The sequence below is a fragment of the Equus caballus genome, chromosome 28, assembly GCF_041296265.1.
Source record: "Equus caballus isolate H_3958 breed thoroughbred chromosome 28, TB-T2T, whole genome shotgun sequence".
NCBI classification, from domain to species: Eukaryota; Metazoa; Chordata; class Mammalia; order Perissodactyla; family Equidae; genus Equus; species Equus caballus.
In genome coordinates, this window is record NC_091711.1 from 44,585,476 (window position 1) to 44,609,346 (window position 23,871).

General features: G+C 52.4%; 2 long non-coding RNA genes across 4 annotated transcripts; one reads left to right on the top strand and one right to left on the bottom strand.

Annotated features, from left to right (window-relative positions):
• Positions 1 to 46: 46 nt before the first annotated feature.
• Positions 47 to 18,471, bottom strand: LOC106782705 (uncharacterized). 3 transcript variants are annotated; one of them, XR_011433479.1, is made up of 7 exons: positions 18,223 to 18,466; positions 8,892 to 9,064; positions 5,342 to 5,494; positions 4,432 to 5,231; positions 3,577 to 4,231; positions 2,846 to 2,980; positions 47 to 1,560 (listed from the first exon to the last, which is right to left on the bottom strand). It is a non-coding gene; the product is annotated as an uncharacterized lncRNA (long non-coding RNA). The 3 variants fall into 3 exon arrangements; XR_011433480.1 differs by lacking the exon at positions 4,432 to 5,231 and having other exon boundaries at positions 3,577 to 3,941; positions 18,223 to 18,471; XR_011433478.1 differs by lacking the exon at positions 4,432 to 5,231 and having other exon boundaries at positions 18,223 to 18,470.
• LOC111771054 (uncharacterized) lies at positions 5,433 to 6,701 on the top strand. Its single transcript, XR_002804665.2, has 2 exons — positions 5,433 to 5,585; positions 6,165 to 6,701. It is a non-coding gene; the product is annotated as an uncharacterized lncRNA (long non-coding RNA).
• Positions 18,472 to 23,871: the final 5,400 nt, after the last annotated feature.

The window sequence follows — 23,871 nt, forward strand, 5'->3', positions numbered from 1 at the left end:
AGTGTTTCTTGCACAACGGTGTGCAGGGAGTGAGATTCACGTCCAGTACACACCAGCGCCCTCATTCTATTCTCACATCAACCTATGAGGTAGGAAAGCCAGATGAGAAAAGTGGGACGGGGACTCAGATAGGTCAAGGAACCTGGCCAGAGTCGCACAGACCCACAGCAGTGGCACCAGGGACCACCCAATCTCTAGTTCCATCTCTCTCTCTCCGCTTCTGTCCTCTCCTCTCTGCTTGCTCTCTCTTTCACTCATTTGACAATCTTACTGAGCACCCATTACACCCCTGACACCCTGCGAGACCCTAGGCATACTGCGGGGAACAGGCTGGATGGAACAGCACAGGACCCTCTGGAGAAGCTGAAAAGTTCTGTAGTCACCAGCCGTGTCACCTAGAGCCAGGGATCCAGAGCTTGGCCTCGCTGAGGCTTAGTTTCCTCATCTGTAAAATGGGGATAAGAATGGTATCCACCCAGTGGAGTTCTTGAAAGGGTCCAATCAGGTCATCACACTCTTCGGAGGGAAGGTTCCACGCGCACGCAGGGCGGCCCTTGGGAGGGGAGTTACGCTCCGCCCGCTTGAGGGGGAGGACCTACAGTAGTTATCGTGCGTTTCTTGTGCGTGAGGGATTTGTCTGCTCTCCCCATTCATTTATTTATCCAAACATTTGTTTCTATCAGTATGTAATCACGGGTATATTTTTTAGAATTTTCCCTACTTTGGGTTATAATCTGATTCTCCCCTTCCTCGCGAATGGTTCCATCTTTGGCTACTGGGAGCTCTTTCAGTTGGCCCGTGTGTGTCTTTGACACGGTGTGTGTGGGTGTGTAAGCACGTCCTTAGTTCCTGGCTCCTACAAGGTGCTCCAGGCTCATCTTGTGTAATCCCTGGTCGTAGAGTCAGACATTTCTCCAAGGAGCCTCGGCTCCTTTTACTGGAGAGTGGTATTCAAAACCAAGAACTGCGGAACAATGCTCCATTGCACGGATATGTTCTCTATTTATCTGTTCGTCTGTTTATGGATATTTAGGAAGTTTCCACTCTTGGCTATTATGAATAATTCTGCTGTGAGCATCTGTGTACACATTTTTGTGTAGACACGTGTGTTCATTTCTCCCGGGGGTCTACCTGGAAGAGGAACGAGTGCTGGGTCACACAGTAATTTTGTGTTTTCCTTACTGAGGAACGGCCACGCTGTTTCCCACAGTGGCTGCACCATTTTGCATTCCCACCAGCACTGGGAGAGGGGTCCGATTTCTCCGCACCCTCTCCAACACTAGTTGTTGTCTGTCTTGTTCCTATTCTAGCCGTCTTAGTGGCTGTGAGAGGGTATCTCCTTGTGGTCTTTGATTTGCAGTTGCCTAACGGTGAGTGATGTTGAGCATCTCTTCACGGGCTTGTCGACCATTCGTGTATCTTCTTTGGAGAAATGTCTGTTGAGACCCTTTTCCCGCTATTCGTTGGGCTGTCTGTCTTGATTACGGCTTTAGGGAACCCCCTTCAATTTGGGGCCTGAGGGGTGTGCCCCGCTCGCTTCACCCAAGTGCTGATCTTGATCTGCAAGAAAAGAACAAGCAGCCGTGGGCCTTGGTAATGGGCATCTCATCCATCCCAGAGGTTTTCAGTGACCGGGTGTGGGCTAACTCTGGGTGGAGACGGGTGTCCCGGTGTGAGGAGGGGAGGGGGCCAGAGGGCATGCCGCCATCCGCAGGACACTAGGAGTGGTGACCACCTGGGGCACCTGTCTTTGCACAGGCCCTGGGAGATGCAGGGAAGGTGCCATCCTGTTTGTCTCTGGGGATGCTCTCAGGGTCCCTGCAGCTGGCACAAAACAGAGGCAGAATCTGCTCCCATCACTGGCACTCACCCTCCACACCCACAGGGTGCCCGGAGGGCCTATACTTGGCTCCTCTCAAGGCCACCCCCACCAGAGTGAGATCCAAAGTGTTTGTCCCCAAACCGGTTTGCGCCCATTGTGTCCTTGTTATTGTAACCCCTACTGTAATTGTGTTATACAAGCTGCTGAAACTTGAGGGCAAACAGAAGAAGGGTAGTTTCTGTGAAAATAAACTTGAATCCCTTGGAAAAGCCTGATAAAGGCAAGTTGCTTAACAAATTTCTGCAAATGAGGTGAGTGAGACGACTGCTAAATATTGGGAGGAAACCACCAAAATCTGGAAGGGCTCTGTGCTCAGATGGCTTCTCCAGCCTCTGTAGGTTCAAGCTCCACCTTGGGAGCCATGCCTGGAAGTTGCAGGTGCTGCCTGATGGGGGTGGGTTAGGCAAGCAGCCCCAGTCTCCAGAAAAGTCTGGAATCCTCGTCAACAGATTCCAAGGACAACAGATGTCCACTTATGCAAGTTAAAGCAAACTGTTTTGCTTTGTTTTATTTATTTATTCTGAGGAAGAGTAGCCCTGAGCTAACTACTGCCAATCCCCCTCTTTTTGCTGAGGAAGACTGGCCCTGAGCTAACGTCCATGCCTATCTTCCTCTACTTCTTATACGTGGGCCGCCTGCCACAGGATGGCTTTGCCAAGTGGTGCCATGTCCGCACCTGGGATCTGAACCGGCGAACCCCAGGCCGCAGAAGCGGAACGCGCGCACTTAACCCCTGCGCCACGGGGCAGGCCGTTAAAGCAAACTGTTTAAGGCGTGCACGCGCCACTCATTATTTATGGCCCTCAAGTCCAGTTATTCTTCAATAACTGAACGTCCACGGTCCTCATTGCGTGACTCCAGGACAGCATCCTGTGCTCCAGGTGCTGTGTGGGGAGATGGAGACGAGAGACCACTGGACAGGGAGCGGAGGGAAGTGAGGTGAGGGGCAGGTTTCAATCTCACCTTGTCTCCCACCTCGTGGGACCCACGCAGCAGCCGGTGCAGGATGCGGGCAGGGTTAACGGCGCCATTTCCCAGGGGCTGGAACCGAGGCTCACAGAAGGGGCGGACTTGCAGTGTGGGGCTCACTCCATGCTTCTACAGCCCCAACAAGAAGCATCATGGGAACAAACATGGCAAAAAGAAATGAGTCCAGAGAGAGGCCTGGGGTGGGTCCCCGAGGAGCGGGCCTCCAGGATTCAGATCTTTAATAGAGCTGCGAGATGGACAAAGGAAAAGAACCCAGGTTCCAGGCCCAGCCCCTCCACCCACCGGCTGTGTGACCTTGGGCATGTCCCTTGGCTGGAGTCTGCGTCCCCATTTGCAGAGTGGCAATGGCCACACCTGTGTGATGCACACGCCCTCTGTGGGTCTGCACTCCCTCCTCCGTGAGAGGGGCCTCGCAGGGCTAAGGTAGGGAGCACGCGGGCCAGTGGTGAGTGCTTTGGAGACAGAACTGCTGCTCAGGCTCCTGACACTCAAGGGCTTTGCCATCCGGGGTCCCGAGGCCCAGGCTGCCAGCAGAGGAATGGGCTCCACGGCCCGAGTGGAGGGGCCTGGGCTCTGGGATGCCAGGGCTTGGGGTGGCAGAATCCCACACAGTCAAGGGGCTCCTCTGTCATGGTCACGTCCCCCCTCAGGGCCTCAAATTCCTCATCTGTGCAGGGGGGACAATACCCCAGCTGGGCACCTACCGGGTGGCTGGGAGGGTCAGAGGAGCGCATTCTTCATTTCCCAAACACCAGTCCTTCGAGAGATTTGTTCCATTTGAGCCCCACCTCTTCTTTTATGCCCTTAAATTGATACACTTTTTTCCTTAAGAAAAAGAAACTTTAGGACTGGGCCAGTGGTGCACTGGTTAAGTTCACACGTTCCGCTTCGGTGGCCCGGGGTTCACCAGTTCGGATCCCGGGTGTGGACATGGCACCACATGGCAAGCCATGCTGTGGTAGGCATCCCACATAGAAAGCGGAGGAAGATGGGCACAGATGTTAGCTCAGGGCCAATCTTCCTCAGCAAAAACAGGAGGATTGGCAGCAGATGTTAGCTTGGGGCTAATCTTCCTCAAAAAAAAAAAAAGGTAACTTTCTGTCATCACAGGGAGAGAACAAGTATTACTCAAGAGATTAGAAAGCAGCCATAAAGATAAGCACACGGAAATAATGTGGTTAAATTCTAGCTGCAGGCTGTTGCCGGCCAGAGGCCTTGCTGGGGGTGGGGGGTGGGCTGAGGGGGGCAAGGTTCTCCTCTGGTTAAAAAGAATGCTCAGCCAGAGTTACAGAGACCACCAGGGGTCTGACACTGAGCGGAGGCTCTCTCCTTGACCTGATCAGAAGGCTGGGAAGAGACCTGAAAAGGCAGGAAATTTCTCCGCGTTAGTTAAGGCCACGTCCATGCAGCACTAAATGACCCCAGGACCCCCTGGCTGCAGTGGGACACACCCCACCGAGCGGAGTGGGAAAGGGCTGGTCTGGTGAACCCAAAAGCGCCTCCCATGGAGCAGTGCTGGGCTTGTGGCTGAAGGCCTCCCACAGCTGGCTGCCACCCACCCAGGCAGGTCGCCTCACAGGTGTGTTCATCCGCGTGGATTTGGACCTGGCCATTCTGGGATCTTGGGCAGTTTCTTGGAATCCACTTAGCAGACAGCCAGTTCCCACAGTCCACTCCTGCTGGGAATGCCAGGGGCAGAGGACCCAACCGCAGCCCCCTACCCGCCCCCCCCCCGCCCCGGGTTCTGGCCCCTAGAGGCCCTGTCCTGTGTGGACGCACCCCTCTGCCTGCAAGGGGACCTGCGCTGTTGGGCATTCAGTGCACTGCACAAAGAAGCTGAAGGTCCGAGGGCCTCAGGCCCAGAAACAGGTGGTTATAGAGAGGGAGACGGGGGCGGGGTGGGGCACCAAGGAGGAGGGAAGGCCAAGTGTCTCCCGTGAGCCTGTGAGCAGCTCCCAGAGGTCACAGCCACCCCTAACCTGTCTGGGCTCCAGGCTTTAGAGCTTTAGAGCAAAGATGAAGGCAAAGGAGGAGTTCTGGAGATGGAAGAGGCGAGGGGGCATGGCTGAGGGCCCAGCTGGCCAGGGGAGAGGCCCGCGAGGTGGAGGTGCCATGCTGCCAGATATGTGAACTTGTTCAGCACAGGCTGGGCCTCTCACATTCAGGGCGGGAGAGGGCAAGCCAAGGATAGCACCAGGGGGTCTGCCCGGGCTGCTGCGTGGCCGTGGAGGAGGTGCAGGTGAGCCGTGGGCCCTGAGCCGACGTCCTAGGCCGGTGGGCAGAGAGGACTCTGCAAAGCTCCTGCCACAGCCTGTTATCCAGTGCCCCCAGGTGGACCATTTGAGAATGGCTGAAAACACTGGAAAAGGAGAAAGGAAACAGGCCCTGCCCTTACTCCCCAGATGAGGTGAAGTCACCCCGTGGAGCAGCGTCGGGCCACCCCACCTGGATCCGGCCTCTACCACTTACCTGCTCCAGGGCCTCAGGCAGACCACTCGAATTCTCAGTTTTGTCGTATGTGAAATGGGGTTCCATCCTCAGCCACACCGTTTGTTTTCAGTGGCATGGAAAATGGTGACAGCATGACAAAGCCACATGGAGACCGTGCAGGTCTCAGGAAATCTACAGAAGGCAGAAATACTAACATTGTCATCAAAGGCAGGGGACCCTGGCTCCGACTGCCATCCCCGCCACCGTCCCCTGAACAACCTGGGTAAGTTATTTTCCATCCCTTGGCCTCAGCCTCATCTGTAAAGTGGGTGAATGTGATGGTGTGAGAAGCACTCGACACTGAGAAGACCCTGTCTGCTTCCAAGTGGGGTCACACGAGGATTTAATTACAGCAAATTAATTTAAATTGAATGAGACAGTGCATGCAAAATACGTAGCCTCGGGCAGAATCTCGGTGGTAAATGCTGGTCCTACTGGGGCTCTGAGACACCTCCGGGCTCAGCTGTTCCAGCTGGGGGCCAGGGAGGCAGCACCTGGAGGTGGCACCCCGACTGAAGGCAGAGTGGGCCAGCTCCTCCCCTGCCGCCTGCCTGTGTGCCAGCCCAGACCCCAGGGCCTTCCTCACACAGAGACAAGGACATGGGCTGGCCAGCATGGACTTGAACCAAAGCCCGAGGCTCTTCATCTGAGCTCAGATGCCCACTGGGACCTGCCCTCTCTGTGCCCACTGCAAATCCACCCCCAAAGCCATACACCGGCCTGGAGGCAACCCCGCGCTCCTCTGTGTCTTATCAAGCCTGGCGGAAGGGAAGGAACACATGCTTCTCTTCTGCCCTCCTAGGTTCTGCGACCCTGGGCCTGCCTGATACCCCACTCATCCCAGGCCTGTCTCCTGTGACTTTAAACCGTGTTCACGGTGAGACACGGGTGGCCGCTGTGAAAGACGACGCGAGTGGAGCCATATTAAAATACAGCCAGGGCAGCCATTTCAGAAGAATTGCGTTTTACATCTTGTTTTCATTATCTTCCAAACTGAACCAAACCGCCAACATCCCAAGAAGTCAGAAAGGACGAGAATATCCTGTCTACAAGGACTCATGCAACTGGACTTAGCTGAGGACTGGATTGCTAACCAATCGACGGAGTACGAGGCTGGCCTTCTGCCTGATGACCGAACCTCGGCTAATCTATGAAGCGCAAACCTAGCCTGACCTCATCCAGCACCAATGAACTCTTCTTTAATACAACTCAACTCATCCTCCCTTTTTCCCGGAAAAACCCTGAGCCCGTCTCCTCGAATCGGGGCACTATTTGGGTTTCTACCTGAATTGCTCCCGAATTGCAATTCTTTGATCCCAAATAAACGCTTTGCCTCTTAGACTGGTTTCTGTTTTTGTTGACACTGCTGAGCTGGACGGGCTTCTCCTGCAGGTGAGCGGGGCTGTGGGGGCCACAGAGGCTATGTGGACTGTGGGCAAGGGCTGGGGAAGGCCTGGTGAGGGGCCAGGGGACGGGATGTCCCAGGAGCTGCAAGGTCTTAGGTGTTCAGAGCAGGCAGCACTGGGGGCATGGATAAAGAGCATGGGCCCAAAGAAAGAGACCCTAACTCTGCTATCTGCTTCTGTGTGACCCTGGGCAAGTGACTTGACCTCTCTGAGCCTTGTTTGCTGAACTGTAGAGAAACCTATCTTTTACCAAATGTATTGATTGTAGGAGAAACACCAAATCAATATCTCGATAGATCTAAAGGGGTATTTGATAAAGTCCAATGTCCATTCCTGATTTTAGAAAAAAGACTTTATTAAAATAGGAATAGATTTTATGCTTTAACATGGTAAAAAATATATATATATAAATATTTGACACCAAAAGCCAGCATTATATTCACTGACAAAACACGGGATGCATTTCCATTAACTTCTGGAACAAGGCAAGGAATTCCTGTCACTACTAATATTTACTGCTGCTCCAGAGGAGCTCAGCCAGCCATTAGACAGGACACACAAATAAGAGGGATAAGTGTTGGTTATGCAGAGGCCAAACCCCACTGCTTTTAGATTGGATTATTACCCGGAAAAGCTAAGAAAATCAGTTCAAAAAACTATTAGAAACTTTAAGCAGATTAGAAAAGATTAATATTCGCAAATCAAGTGAAACTACTCTGTGTGATCCTATGCTGGTGGATGCGTGTCATTACACATTCGTCCAAGCCCACAGAATGTACACCAAGAGTGAAGGTGGCGGACTTCGACAATGCTGCTGCGTCGATGCACGCTCAGCAACTGTAACAAATGTCCCCCTCTGGTGGGGACGTGGGTAACGGGGGAGGCTGTGCATGTGCGGGGCACAGGGTAAACGGGAACTCCTTGCACTTTCCACCCATTTTGCTGTGAACCTAAAACTGCTCTAAAAAATAAAGTCTATTAAAGAATCAATTGCCTCTGTATAGAAACGGATATATAGCAATCGATTAGAATGTGCCTCTGAAGGAAAGACCTCATTCATAATTGCATTCAAGAAAAAAAAAGAGTAAAATGCCAGGAAGTAAATCCAGCAAGAATTGTGTAAGTTCTCCGTGAAGAAAAGGGGCCTAAAGGAAGACCTGAACAGAAAGACAGGCTTTATTCTTGGAGAAGAAACGCAACATCGTGAAAACGTCTATTTTTTCTAAATGACTTATGCATTTCATAAAATCCCAACAGGATATTTTCAAAATTAATCGAATGATTCATCTAGAAGAATGAACGTGTGCAAATAGCCAGGAAGGTGCTGTAAGGGAGGAGTTATGGGGGAGCACTGACTCCATCAGCTATTAAAATGCTCGATGCTCGCAATCCTAATTATCCGAGGTAACTGGGCACTCACCATGTTCCAGGCCCTGCTCCAAGGGCTTCATAGCGACCAAACCATTTGATCTTCAGCACAGCACTCGAGGCGGTAGGCGTTAGGGGCTCAGGACATGTACCCTTTTCCTGCTGCCCCGGTCCACACCCACTGAGAGGAGGACAGCAGGTCAGGACGCAGAGGGCCACACAGCCTTCTCATTACTGACAGAAGCTAGGTGAGGGCGACGCAGAGGCAGTAGCAACAAGGAGCTTCTTAAAGCAGAACTCCATCAAGAGAAGAAAAAACCAGCCACAGCCTGGGAGAAAACGCTTGCAAAACACCTATCTGAGAAAGAACTTGTATGCAAACTATGCAAAGAACTCTTACAACTCAACAATAAGGAAACAAACCACCCAATTAAAAAATGGGCAAAAGATCTAAACAGACACATCACCAAAGGAGATATACGGATGGCAAATAAGCATAGGAAAAGACGACCAAAAGCATGTATATCAGGCAATCGCAAATTATAACAAGATACCACTACACAACTACGAAAATCCAAAAAACTAAAATAAAAAAGCCCAAATGCTGGTGAGGATGTGGAGCAGCTGGAATTCTCATTCGTTGCTGGTGGAAATGCAAAATAGCACGGCCGCTGTGGAAGACAGTTCGGCAGTTTCTTATGAAGCTAAGCGCAGCCTTAGCACAGGATCCAGTCATCACGCGCCCTGGTACTTACCCCACTGACTTGAAAACGCATGTCCACACCGAAACCTGCACATGAATGTTTATAGTCGTTTCATTCATAATTGCCCCAAGCTGAAAGCAATCAAGATGTCCTTCAATAGGCGAATGGAAAATGGAATATATGTCCGTACGATGAAATATTATTCAGTCCTAAAAAGAAATTGGCTATCAAGCCACAAAAAGACATGGAGTAATTTTAAATGCAAATTGTTTAGTCAAAGAGGCCAGTCTGTAAACTGTGTGATTCCAACTATCTGATGTTCTGGAAAAGGCAAAACTATAGAGACACTAGAAAGATCAGCGGTTGCCCTGGACTCCGGGGCAGCGGGGAGAGGGACGAGTATGCGAAGCGCGGTGGATTTTTAGAGCAGGGGAACTGTTCTGTGATGCTGCGATGGTGGATACACGACATTTTGAATTTTTTGAAACCCATAGAACTGAGCAACAAAAAGAGGGGGCTCTAATGTAAATTATGGACTTTGGTTAATCGTGGTGTATCAGTATTAGTTCATTGATTTATTATTTTTTTTTGCAAGGAAAGATTCACCCTGAGCTACCATCTGTTGCCAACCTTCCTCTTTTTTTCCCCTCCGCAAAGCCCCAGTACATGGTCGTATAGCCTAGTTGTAAGTCGTTCTAGTTCTTCTGTGTGAGCTGCCACCACTGACAGATGGGTGGTATGGTTCCATGACCAGGAAGCAGAACTGGGCGGCGGAAACAGTGAGCACCGAACTGTAACCGCTAGGCCTGCAAGGCTGGCTCTAGTTTATCAGTTTCAACAATGTGTCACCCTAATGCAAGATGTTAATAATGGAGGAAACTGTGAGCAAGGAAGAAAGAGGGTACGTGGGAACTCTGTTCTAGCAACTCAGTTTTCTGTAAATCTAAGACTGCTCCAAAAAATAAAGTCTATCAATTAATTTAAAGAGAAAAGAAAGAAAAGAGGGGGCTGGCCTCGTGGCGCAGCGGTTAAGTTTGCATGTTCTGCTTCAGCGGCCTTGGGTTCACTGGTTCGGATCCCAGTTGGGGACATGGCACTGCTGGGTAAGCCATCTGTGGTAGGCGTCCCATGTATAAACTAGAGGAAGATGGGCACGGATGTTAGCTCAGGGCCAGTCTTCCTCAGCAAAAAGAAGAGGATTGGTGGCAGATGTTAGCTCAGGGCTAATCTTCCTCAAAAAAAAAAAAGAAAGAAAGAAAGAGAAGAAAACCAACCGAGAGATGGACAGACTTTCCCCATCCAGCTGCAGGCAGCCATGAATGCCACCAGTCCCCCAGGTAGGAGGGGAGGGGTTCTCTGGGGTGAGGGTGAGCGGGGGTATCCTGGTTCAATGTCCAGTTCCTCATCCCAACTCACCAGTCAGGTCAGCCTCTCTCCTGTCCTGCGGCCAGAGATCTAAGTATTGGGGAAAATCCCTTCCAGGTGAAGGAGTTCAGAACATGCCACCCCAAAACATGCTGCTTTGGAATACTGATTATTTTGAGCTGACGGCCCCTGAGGACCAGCAGATGCAGCAAGGACTCTGCTCTCCTGTTTCTACCTACAAGCAGGTCATCAAATTTCCCATGAGAAAGGACCCTCCTGCCCCGGGAAGAGAGAGTTCTCATCACCAGAGACTGGGGGGCGGTGACGAAACGGATCTGTGCAAACAAACCTGCGAAAATAACCCTTCTCCTCCATTAGCTTCCTCCGTATGTTTCCCAGTCACTGTCCCCCCACTTACTGCCCCAGCCAAACCCCTTCGTCTGTCACTTCCCCACAATGTTTCTTTCTTTGTTGAAAAGGGTATATAAGCTTTTAAGCCCAACGGTTTCTTTGAGTCTTCATTTTTCTTCTGAAGACTCCAGTGTACACGTGAAAATATTAAATAAATGTGCATGCCTTTCTCCTGTTGGTTCATCTTATGCCAGTTAACTCTCAGGCCAGCCACAGAACCTAAAGGAGCGGCAGGAAGTTTTCCTCCCCTTCGCAGCAGGGCACCAGGGGAGGGGCGGAGGCTCCCAACCCCACAGAAAGCTCCCCTGTTATTCCTGGATGAGGAAAACTGTTCTGCCCAATGCAGTATAGAGAGCAATGCAGCATTTGAGAGTCCAGAAATGGCCCTAAGTACCAAGGTGGCATTTCCAGTGGGGGAGGGGGGAAGATGAATTGATAAACGGGGTTGTGAGGAAAGGCTCTCCCAGCCTGCTAGAGAGCTTTCCCCTCACCTGTCACACGACCTAAAATTCCCCCAGAGCCCTTCACTCTGGGGGCAGGTGTGGTCACATTGGCCTGTCTTCTGCTCCCCCAGGGGGCCCGGCGCAGGAGCAGGTTACCTGTGAGTTGGGAACTGAGGGGCCTGGTCTGAGCGGTGGGCACCACCTTGGGATTCCGGGAAGCTGGGGATGCTACTTCCTCTGCCCTGCAGCTGACCTGAGAGCAAGAGGGATTTGGGGGACCCAGGCCTGGGGGAACAGGGCCCCCAGTCTCTGACGATGGCGGCGGGTGGGGGATGCCCCGGGGGCACCAACAAGCCTGGTGATGAACCAGGTGAGGTGAGGGAGCCAAAAGGGTTGACCATACAGAAAGGGCAGGGCAGTGTGTCTGCGAGCCTGTACGCATGTGCGTGCGCACACTGAGTGCCTGTTTGCATGCGCGTAGTGGGTCGTGCGTTGAGTGTGTGCACCCTGCACGTGCATTGTGCTCGCGGTGTGCTCGTGTCATCCAGGGTGGGGAGAGGAGGAGGAAGCCGGGACGGAAAGGCCTGGTCCGCGGTGGATTCGGATCTACAGGCCGTCAGCTCTTCCGCCCGCTCCCTCCCTTGGCCCCCGGGTGTACACCCAGGAGGAGGCTCACAGCCTTCATAGACCGGCAATCGGTACCCCCAGACCGCGATGACGCTGGGGAGAGGTGTGGGGAGGCCGGGCCGGGGGAGACCCAGCCTAAGGGTCTCAGGAGGCCCCAGCTGGTCCTGAGATGAGGGGGCCGCAGGGCAGAGGTTCGCGCCAGTTGGGAGGCTCCGGCCTCCAGGGGGCGCCCCCGAGCCAGGACCCGGGATCGGTCCTGCAGTCTCTTCCATCCATAATACCCAGCCCTGGGAGGGGGTGTGTGTGAGAGTCGGTGGGGGCTTATCCACCCCGCCCCCCATCTGCGCTGCTCCGGGAGATGTTCCAGTTCATTTGGCGTCTGTTCAACGAGCCCGCGAGGGCCCTGCAGACCCCTCGGTGGGAAGGAGAAGCCGGACCCCCGAGGGCGGTGCTGTGTCCTCGGGCTGTGGGGCTCCGGGGACACTGGAGGACAGAACGAACTCTGCCCAGGGGTCGGGTGGGCGGCCTGGGAGGACAAGGAGGAGTTTAATGTGAGGTGTCCCAGGCCGAGGGCGCAGCTTGAACAAAGGCCCAGAGGTGGCAGAGCTGGGGGCGCTGGACGCACCGAGAGCCCGGGGAGGGGGAGGCCTGCGGAGACCTGCGCCGCCACCCCCGCGGATCCCATCGGGAGGCTGCGGGGCGTCCTCTGCGGCCTCGGGGCCGCGGTCTCGGTCCCCCGCCCGGCCTCGAGGTGGCAGCACCCAACCTCCGGTGCTCGCTAGGAAATCCCCATCTCCCGGTGCCACCCGATCATCCGGCTTATAACCCCCGCTGCGCTCAGCACTTCTGGCGCGGTCCCCCGGTTCTCCAGCGCCCCGGGGACTCCAGATGGTGGGATGAGGCGCCTGAATGGAGGCCGAGTTGGCATCCGCGGGGCAGGGCGTCCCCTAGGCGTCCCCACCCGATGGGTTCAATGAGGTCACGCCGGTCAGTGCTGAGGACAGAGCCGGCACAAAGGAGGTGCTTAATCAAAGGGAGCGCTTCTTCATTGCGGTCTCCCCCACAAGCCCCATAGGTGCCAGTCACTCCCCCTCCAACTTTCCCACTCTGGAACTTTCTTCCATCCCTTTCCACCGCCCTCCCTTTGCTTCCCTTTACAGAAAATCAAGAAAGACGCCCCGCCCCTCCCTTTCCGTCTTCTACTTATTAAGAACGCAATAGTCTCCCTTCAGGGTAACATTCTATTTTACGAGAAAGTTCTGACTTCATAGCACCTTAAACCCAAAGGAAGTGATCCTCGTGGAATTGCAAGCACAGCGCCAGGCTCCTCTAATCCAGCAGGGCGACAGTGGGGTCCTGAGGGTCAGCAGGTCCCAGCCGGTCTCAGCTCCTCCCCCCTCCCGCGGCTCCTCCCAGCCAGTCGGGCACAGGTGCAGGAGCCCAGGAGGGGGCAGGGGCGTTCCTGAGCCTGCGTTTCCCAGGGGACGCCCTGCAGAGCCAGAGCAGGTGAGGCCCCGGCAGATTCGCCTGGAGGATACAAGGTACTGCAGGACCTGTACCATCCCAGGCCACCCTTCCTCCCGGGCAGTGGCGGCCAGGGCCACTTTCCCCTCAAAGAAACCCTGCCCTGTTGGTGCAGAACTCCAAAGAGGGAGATATTACTGAGGGATGGGGGGCCTGCGCCAGAGGGGTCTGGCCTGGGCTTGGCTTTGACCTTGAGCTTGTTACTTACCTCCCTGAGCCTCAGTTTCCTCGTCTATGAAATGAGAATAATTACACCTATTCTGTCTCTGGCAACGTTTTTAATGCCTGCAAGCGTCAATTTTCTCATTGGTAAAATGGAGTTAATCATAGCCTTTCCTGTCTAGCTTACAGTTTTGCAATTCAATCCATCCATCCATTCGTCAAATGACAATAATAAAGAAAGGAGAGTGCTTGCCATACGTCTGGTAGTGTGCACAGAACTGAACTCCTCCATGCCTCCCCACCACTCTGGGAGGTGGACATCGGTATTACCACCATTCTACAGATGGGAAAACTGAGGCCAGTGACGCACTCCGCATCACACAGCTGAGGGTGATTCACACCCAGGCAGTCTGGTGCTCTGGCGCCTCTCTGGACACAGGCCACTCCACCAGGGATGTGTGGGCATAGCAGCCGGCAGGAAAGAGTGGTTGAATGAATGATGCTGTAAAAGTGCCCTGTGGAGAGGGTGTGGCCCACTGTGCTGACACACCAAGTCAGACTGGGGTCAGGGACATCCACACCCCACCCTGCTCGCTGACACAGATGAGCTCTGCAGGTTTTTGCACTGGAACATGAAAAGGGTGGGGTTTGCCGTGTATTTTCACCCCATCTGAGATGTAGGACTTTTATGGGTCCCCTGGGTTGTCACAGGGCAGGGTCTTTGGGACACAGCTTGGGACTCCCTGGTGTGGTTGAAAGAGCATGAATTTTATCTGCAGCGAGACATGAATTCGAATCTTGACTGTGTGGCTGCCTCCCTGAGCCTCAACAGGCTCATCTCTAGAATGGGAATGTTTATGACAGCTTAGTAAGGTGGTTCTGTGAATTGAACCCGCAAAGTGAGCTGGAACTGTGGCAGCCTGAACTCATCTGCCCGTTCCCCACATGCCCGAGGTCACGCTGGAGGAAGATTAGAGCAACCAGCCCCGAGTCCTCAGCATCCCCTATTAGACATCACAGACCATTTTCTCTGGGCAGCAATATTGCGGTGCTTGATGCCATATCAGAAAAAAAATAACTTTGCCTGGAAAATACCTTCCTGGTAACTTCCGGTCACCTCAGCTCCCCAGGCAGCCTGCTTGTTGCTGGGGTCGCTTGCTCTGCTTAATTAAGCTCTGCCTGGGAAGAAGACTTTGCAGGTAGAGAACCTGCCGAAACTGACAGAGGCTGGTGGTGGACTGCATCTCTGCAAATACTCATGTGGGTGAGCATCATGCCGGGCTCCGTCCTAGGCACCAAGACAGCCAAGATTTTTTCTTTTTAATGTTCATTCTGAGATGAATTTTATTATCAAAGAAATCAACTGCATCGTTAAAAAAATGAAATTACATAGTGGTTTATATGTTTGAGGCCAGCAAATCCTGGCTCCTTTATATTTCCTCTTAATTCTAATTAAAATCTGAACACTTCCTCTTTGGGCCCCTCATTCCTCTTGTCTTTTGTCACAGGCAGCTAAAAGAAGAGGGCTGGCATTTTCAACGTTCTGCCCGGAAGTCACTTTAACCGGCTCTATACGTATACTGGACACCTTTTCTGTTTTCCCTATCACCAAATGCAACAGTTTTGCTAAGTATTGTGGTAGAAAGACTAAAATTAAGGCCCGATATTATGTATGCCTTGACTTCCGTTGAGATTGGGAGGACCTCAAATGGCCTAAGGGCAAGTCCGCAGAACCCCAGCTCTGCTCCTGTGGATGACGTCCCCTAGCTAAACAACCCTCCTGTCACGTGGGCCAGCTACAATTCCTGTTTATCCCTGTGTAGCTGGTTTCGGTTCCCTGGCAGCCCATGGAACTACACAAACAAGCCCATCAGGGGAACCAGGCGCACCCCGCCCTCTTGATTCTCCAAAGCCTGGCTCCCACCACCCCTGGTTGTTCATAGCGCAAGCCAGGTGTGAGCCCACATGGCATGCGGTGTCCTCCTCCGCTGGGCTGGGAGTTTACGTGACTCACAAACTGCTGTCCGTCTCATCTGTCCAGTGTTGGTGTCGTGTTTCCAGCCATTCCCATCCCCTAAGGGTTACGGGAATGTCACCACTGAGATGAAGAGGGAGAGGCTAAAACAAGTGTCTGCTTTTATCTCACTTGGTTTCTGCAACGGGGTGCTGTTTTCTTCGGCCTCCCGCGGCTATGTCCTCGCCGTTCTTTAAGCTTTCACTCACAGTTTCCTCAGGGCCCTTCCTACTGCCTGGTCCCCAAACCAATGCCACACGTTTCAAGCTTTTATTTCAACAGCATCCTACTTCTACGTATCAAATTGTCTTCCGGTCCTCTACGGCTGCGTAACAAACCACCCCCAAATTTAGCAGCTGAAAACAACAGTCGTTCATTTGCTCACAGTTTGCAATTTCACGGCCTCAGCAGGATCGTCTCAGCTCCACACGGCATCGGCTGGGATAGCTGAGTGCCTGGAAGATCCACTCCCCAGATGGCTCCCTCCTGTGGCTGGGGGCTCAGCTGAGACGGTCGGTGGGCGGGGAGCCTCCCTGAGCCCCCATGTGGGCCTGTCCGGGCAGCTGCCTGGGCCTCCTCACAGCATGGCGTCTCAGCTCCAAAAGGTCAGGCCCAGAGAGGCATGCCGCCGCTTCTGCCGAGTCCTGGGCCCAGCCCAGACTCAAGGGGTTAGATGTAAGCTCCACATCTCAAGAGGAGGAGTGGCATGTGTCTACAGAGAGGGGAGGGGTGGTTCAGAGCCATCTTTGGGAGGCTAGCTACCACGCCCCTGATTTTACACGTGAGAAAACTGAGACTCAGCAGTGGGACCGGGGGCACAGGGGGCAGAGGAATAATAGAGATTTCAGCATTTATCAAGCTTTTCCCACGTGCCCAGTACTACGCTGGTTGCTCCCACTTGCAATCTAACAACAATCACCTGAGGCAGGAAGGATTATTATCCCCATTTTACAGATAAGGAAACTGAGTCACAAGCGGGTGGGAAACCTGCCCAAAGCCACATGGCGTGTAGGAGGAGCGCCCAGAATCAAAGCTGAGCAGTCTGGCTCCAGAGCCCAGCCTCTGAACCAGCAGCAGAGTCCAAAAACCATTACATGTTTTGTCTTGGGACCCGGTTTTGGCACTAACAACAAAGTGGAACTGTACCCAAGACGCTAGAGAGTTCCAAATCAAACAAAATGCGACATTCTTCATGCTTGAGCACAGTACGTTCTGGAAAATAGTGCCGGAGAATGGCCTGCATTTTCCCACAGGAGCCCTCTGTGGCAGTTTCACGGCCAGTTTCTCCCCAGTACCCATTTCTCTGTCTTATGCAGCAACAGACCTTTTAGCTGATCACCTGGCTCTCCACTTAACAACTTTTTTTCCCAGCTCCCCTTGCAACTAAGGAGATTAAGGGTTAAGAGCAATGAGGATAAGAGCAGAAGTGATGGGGTGATCTCTGAGTTGGGTCTGCTGGCTGAGTGTGGGTGCAATGGCAGGAGCTGAAGCAGCTGCTTTGAACCATGAGATGAAAGCTGAGCGTGGAGAAGTAGAGCAGGGTAGCAGGAGCTTAGGGTGTTTGGATGACTTTGGGGAGCAGCCTAATCCTTGAGCTTGACTGCCCACCTCTGGCCTCTTACCTGAGAGAGAAATAAAATTATACCTTCTTTAAGCCATTGTTAATTTTAGTGTTTGTTTCTGCATCTGAAACTGTATCATAACTCACAGGCTATCTTCGAATGGAAGGGTAATGCTTGTCCAGGGATGTCGCAGTTGGGCGGGTAGGTCTGTGGTCCCTCCCGGCCCTGGAATTCTGTGGCTTTGTGATGGGAAAGGGTTGGGCTGGGCTGAGGGCTTCCAGCAGTTTCTAGGCTCTGGACTAGATGTTGATTTTTTCCTCCTCTCCTCACGTGAACTATTTTCCCTCCACCTCAGCTCTGACCTTCTGTAACTGAACTAGGGCTGGGCTGCATTTAAAACCCAAATGGAAAGGAAGAAGCTGTCTGCAGATGAACTTTCCTCTGGGAAGTTGGGATAATTTATGATCATTTTGCAGGGGCCAGAAACTCATTTTGTGAAATGCTGTTTTTGTTTGTTTTTTCCTCTGCCAAAACGTCAGAGTCATTTAGGGCTTTTATTGACTCTGATTTTAAAAAAACAAAACACTTTATTTTCCCAGCACGGCTAAGGTGTGGACCTTCCTGCTGAAGAAATATTCAGATTTATTTGGCTTCTCTGAGGCTGTTGGGCACATGGGGACTTCCCTGGGACAGGAAACAGAATGGGGAGGCTCAGGGGTTGGCAGAGACAAAAGCCGAACTGAGATGGGGTGAGGGTTTGTCGGGGGATGGGGCCTGGAGCCCCAGGCATGGCGAGGCTCAGGCAGAGGCAGAAACGGAGGAGAGCGTGACAGGGCAGCATCAGTCGGGGACAGAGGTCTAAGGGCAGAGAAGCAAGGAGTCAGACTGGCCAAACATGGACGAAGTGGAAATTGGTTAAAGGCCAACATCAAAATGACACTGACCGTGGGGCCGACCCGGTGGCATGGTGGTTAGGTTCATGTGGTCTGCTTCGGAGGCCCGGCGCTCGCAGGTTCGGATTCTAGGTACGGCCCTAGCACCGCTTGTCAAGCCACACTGTGGCGGCATCCCACATAAAACAGGAAGATTCGCACAGACGTTAGCTCAGTGACAATCTTCCTCACACACACACACAAAAATGACACTGATCACGAATGTATCATCCTGACGTAGAAGTTGCTTTCAGATCTTACAAAGTGGAGTCAGTATCGCGCGCGCCTTCCTCAAAGGGCGAATGTGAGGCTTAAGTGAGTTAAGACACAGAAGGTACTTACGATAGCATCTGGCTGAGAATAATGGCTCGAAATGTTAGTTGCCACTGCCATTGTCACCATCTGTCATCACCATTGTCATTGCCATCATCATCCCCCCGTCCTGGCTTAAACAGACAGTTATTCCCTGGAGTCAGCCCTGGTCTCTCATGACCAAGAAAGGCTTTCTCATAAGAAAGCTTCATGCCACTGGAAACAGTGGTTGCTCAAGGCAAATAAGGAAGGCGCTTCAATTTCTGCGAAATTCAAGGAAGCTTGGGTCGGGATTTCTGTCTTTTAAGCTCAGTCGACAATGACACATATCCGTTGGATGAGTTTCAAGTGCTTTTTCCCCGAACTCGCCTCACACTTCCCATCTCCTTTTCATTATTATTTAGAATGTCAGGGGGCCCACCCAATGGCGTAGTGGTTAAGTTCATGTGCTCCATTTTGGTGGCCTGGGGTTGGCAGGTCTGTATCCTGGGCACAGATCTACACTCTGGTCATCAAGCCATGCTGTGGCAGCATCCCACATAGAAGAAACAGAAGGACTTACAACTTGGACCTATAGCTATGTACTGGGGCTTTGGGGAGAAAAAAAAGAGGAAGATTGGCAACAGATGTTAGCTTAGGGCCAATCTTCCCCACCAAAAAAAAACCCTCACAAAAACCAAGCATTAAAAAGAATAGAAAATTAATTGTGGTAAAATATACATAACATACTATTCATCCTCTGAATTGTTTTTAAGTGTAAAGTCAATAGTATTAGGCACATTCACAGTGTTGTGGCTCATGGTCACTTTTATTCTTAATATTATCTTGCAGGATCTTGGGGAACAAGTTTGTCATTTCTCCCTAAGCCTCCCCTGTCATCAGTCCCTGTTGTTGCCCCCAGACTCGAGTAGAAGGAACTCCTCCTGAATATTTTAGCTTAGAGGAGGATCACATCTCCTGACTTTAGATCAACCTGGGGTCGAAGCTGACACCCCCCCCCGCCAGCCCTGCCCCCAACCCCCAGACCCGCTCAGCAGCGTTGGGGAGCACGGCTGTAGGGACCTCATCCACAGACCAGATGGGGATCTTCCAGCACAGAGTGGGCCTTTATTAAGCTAAGATGCCCTGCCACCCAGAAACAGCTGGTCCAGTAGAATGAGGCAGGACCTACTGAACTTGAAAACTAGGCCTATAGTTGGGAGGTGACACCTGAAAAGATGGGGCTCTGTTTTAGAGGATACAGAAGATAGGCTCAGGTGACTGAGCGCATGTGCTCAGTCAGAGACCAGCATATCCCAAACAGAACACACAGCCAAGAGTCATGACCAGACTCAGTAATCACTCACGGAATTTTTGTTTTCTGTTCCTGAAATTTGGAGGGGGGACTGTCAGGGGACAGAACAGTGGTCCCACTGAATTGGGAACTGAGACTGTCACCTGGCCATGTTAGGCTCCTGGTCCACTGAACCAAAATAAATAAATTAAAAAAAAATTTTTTTCTTTTTGAGGAAGATTAGCCCTGAGCTAACTACTGCCAGTCCTCCTCTTTCTGCTGAGGAAGACTGGCCCTGAGCTAACATCCGTGCCCATCTGCCTCTACTTTACATGTGGGACGCCTACCACAGCATGGCGTGCCAAGCGGTGCCATGTCTGCACCTGAGATCCGAACCGGTGAACCCCGGGCCGCCGAGAAGCGGAATGTGTGCACTTATTTGCTGCACCACTGGGCCGGCCCCAATAAATAAAAATTAAAAACATAAACAGATATGTAATATATAAAATATATATTATATATTTCTAAAACAATAACATTATTGGAATAGCATAACATTCGCCCAGTGGTTTTTTTAGTATATTCAGAGCTGTTCAACCATCACCACTAATTTTAGAACATTTTCATTATTCCAAAAAGAAACTCTGTACCTATTAGTGGTCACTCCTACTTCCCCCTCCCCCCAGCGCCTGGCAACCGCTGATCTACTTTCTGTCTCTATGGACTTGACTGTTCTGGACATTTCATGTAAATGGAATCATATAGTACATGTCCTTTTCTGTCTGGTTTCTTTCACCTTGCATGTTTTCAAGGTTCATCCATGTTGTCAGTAGTTCATTCCTTTTTATCGCTGAATAATATTCCACGGTGTGAATTTATCCACTCATCAGTTGATGGATATTGGATTGTTTCCACCTTTTGGTGATTATGAATGGCACTGCTATGAACATTCGTGTACAGGCTTTTTGTGTAGGTCTATGTTTTCAATCCTCTTGGGTCTATACCTAGGAAAGGAATTTCTGGGTCATATAATTCTATGTTTCGGTTTTTGAGGAATTGCCAAGCTATTTTCCACAGTGCCCGCACTATTTCGCATTCTCACCAGCACTGTATGAAGGTTCCAAGTGCTCACATCCTCGCTGACGCTTGCCATAGCCTGTCTTTTTGGTCATAGCCATCCTAGGGAGTGTGAAGCAGTGTCTCATTGTGGCTTTGACTCACATTTCCCTAATGATTAATGATGTTGAGCATCTTTTTATGTGCTTTATGGCCATTTGTGTATCTCCTTTGGAGAAATACCTTTTGAATCCATTCCCCATTTTTTAATTGGGTTGCCCTTTTATTCTCGAGTTCTAAGAGTTCTTGATATATTCCAGATACAAGTCCCTTATCAGATACTTGATTTGCAAAGATTGGCTTCCATTCGGTGGCTTCTCCTTTCACTTTCTTGATAGCATCCTTTGAAACGCAAAGAATTTTAATTTTGATAAAGTCCAATTTTTTTTCCTTTTGTCATTCATGCTTTTTGTCTTATTTAAGAAACCATTGCCTAATCTAAAGTCATAAAGATTAATTCCTGTGTTTTCTTCTCAGTTTTATAGTCTTAGCTCTTATGTTAACATCTTTGACCCATTTTGGATCGGTTTTTGTATATGGGGTGAGGAAGGGGTCCGGCTGCATTCTTTTGCATGTGGATATCCAGTTTTCCAGCACCATATGTTGAAAATACTATTTTTTCTCATTGAATTATCTTGTAAAAAAGTCAATTGGCCTGAAGTGTAAAGGTTTATTTCTGCGCTCTTCAGCCCGCAGTGGCACTTAGTGCCAATTTCAAATTTTTCTCCACACTCTGAGAACCAGCCACGTCCCCCTCCTCAGGGACTCTGGCGCTAGCTGACGGGCGCCCCCTCCTCAGAGCCTGGGGGCTGGCTCCGAGGATCCTCCCTCCGAGCTCTGGGGGCAGCGTCTCCCCCTCAGAGGTGGGCTCCCAGCACCTGGAGCACCTCCTCCAAGCTTCCAGGTTCTGGAAACTGCCACCTGTTCCATTTGTCCCCCAGCTCTAGATGCAGTAGCTGCTTCCTGGGGAGTGGCTGTCGCTGCTGACCTCTGGGTTCTCTTTGCGGCTTTTCAATTCCTGTTTAACCAATTCCTGATCTTAAATGCTTTACGACAAAATAACTGGTAAAGTTTCTATTCTCCTGACTGGACCCTGGCGGAAACACGGAGACCACGCTTCCTTTCTCTCATTCATTCATTTAGTCAACAGTCACCTAATACCTCCGCTGTGACAGATCCCAGGCAGCGTGATGCTGAGGGGCTCATGGACGAGTCAGACATGGGTCCCACCCTGGAGGAGCTCCCAGCCCGATGGGGGAGGCGCTCTCAGACACAAACAGAGTGAGCAGTGAGAGCAGCTGCAGAGGCAAATCAGGGCCACACCTCGGAGGGCCAGGTAAGCCCTTCCTGCCTCCTTCCTCCGCCCTGTCCAGCCCCAGGGGACTGAGGGATCCTCCACCCCCCGGGGCTGCAGTGGGAGCCGGGACAGACAGGAGTTGCGTCAGCCCAGCTGGGGGTCCTCTGCCAGCCCGAGGCAGGCTTATGGGATCCAGATGCCTTGGCTGTCTCCGGCGCCTGCAGAGGCAGGGCTGAGGCCTCCCCGAAGAGCCAGGGAGGCTGCGCCAGGCGCTGGGGATGGTGGCCCGCCTGGACGTCCCCATTCGCGAGTCAGTCTCTCGGCCTATAACGCCCTGTGGTTTCCCTGATGGGATGGACCTGACAGTGGGCTGTGCCTGAGGGTGGAGGAAGGGGTGGTCCTGTGACACGAACCCGCATTCCTCCCCTTAAGGAGTCGGCCCTTCTTTACCTGAAGGATGGCAGAGCAGCCTGCATGCCTGGGTTCAGGGTCAGACGGACCTGGCCTGCGTCCCGGCCCCGCCGCCCACTAGCTGTGGACTCGGCGAGGTCCTCAGCTTCTCAGGCATCAGTGTCCCCTCGGGAAAACAGAGATAATGTCTCCTAGAGTTCTCGAGCAGGCGAGGGAGAGGGGGCGCTTTGGGGAACATAAGAGCCCATCTCCGTGAAAGGGGTGATTCCATGACCGTGTCCTTGCCCTTGAGACTCTCCCAGCCTACAGGGAAGATGGAGGTGGTCTGTGCATGAAGGGCCTGGAGTGGACAGAGGACAGAAAGGAACCACTGGGCCAGGCTGGAGGTAGGGGTGTTTGGTGCTCAAGATTGAGCTGTTCTGGGCCATAGAGTTAGCTGTGTGACTGTGGGAATACACTTGCCCTCTCTGGGCACCCATCACCTCTTTAGCAAAATGATTATCATGATACCCACCCCAGAGGGTTGGGTGAGTGACACACGATGGGCACTCTCCCCTGGACTGTGCCTGCTGTCTGGGGATGTCACTCAGGCCTCCACTGCCTCCCAGACTTTGAGGCATGGGGTGTCCTGGAATGGCCGCCCTGTAATGGCTCTGCAGGCTACATCTGGAGACCGCCTCCCAGACCCGGAGACAGGTGGCTCCAGCCCCAGCCCCAGGCTTCAAGGGGCCTGCAGCCACATCCCAGCTCTAGCCCCCAAGGCCCCTGAAGATCCTCATCTGTTTGGGGGTTTTAGGACCAGAAACTGCATAAAGGCTCCCTGGTTCCCTGCCCCCACTTTGCAGATGGAGAAACTGAGGCTCAGGGAGGAAATGACTTGCTCAAGTCTCACAGGAGGCTCATGGCCAAGTCTGCCGGCCCCTAGAACACCGTTCTGTCTGTTACCCTGCAGAGCAGCCCTCCAACAGTGCTCCACGGAGTGTGGCTTGCACACCCCCAAGTACCTCTCACAGCTTCCTAAGGAAAGATTTGGGGTGACTATCCCAAAGGCCCCCAGGCCCTAAGACCCTGGGCCCAGCCTGGCCCTTCCCCTCCCAGCTGGTCTGGAGGCCCATGCCACCCCCTCAGCCCCTGTTGTGGGGGGGCACTGAGGTCTTTAGGGTAACATCAGAGGGGTCTGAGCAGCCCAGGGGAGGGCCTGAGGCTCATGGGGGATTCTGGGAGGGCAGGCCCTACTTGCACGAGGGTCCCTGGGCCTCCTGGGGACATGAGTTTCTCGTTTATTCAACCCTCAGCAAACATGCACGTCCTGTCCAACCCTGGACAGGGGTGGGGCCGAGAGGGGACCCCACTCTACGTTTTGGGAGGAGCTCATGGTCCGATGGCAGAGGCAGACAGGCTCTTCTGTCCCACCGATAAGGACACGGGGGCCCAGAGAGGAAAAAGAGCTCCCTCGGCCCCACAGAGCAGTGATGGACCCAGGGGCACTGCCCCCAGGCCCAGCTCTGTCCTCCATGCCGTGCAGCCCAGGGTCAACGTGGGACTCAGGTCACCTTGGCCCCCTGCCTGTCCTCTGCTCTGA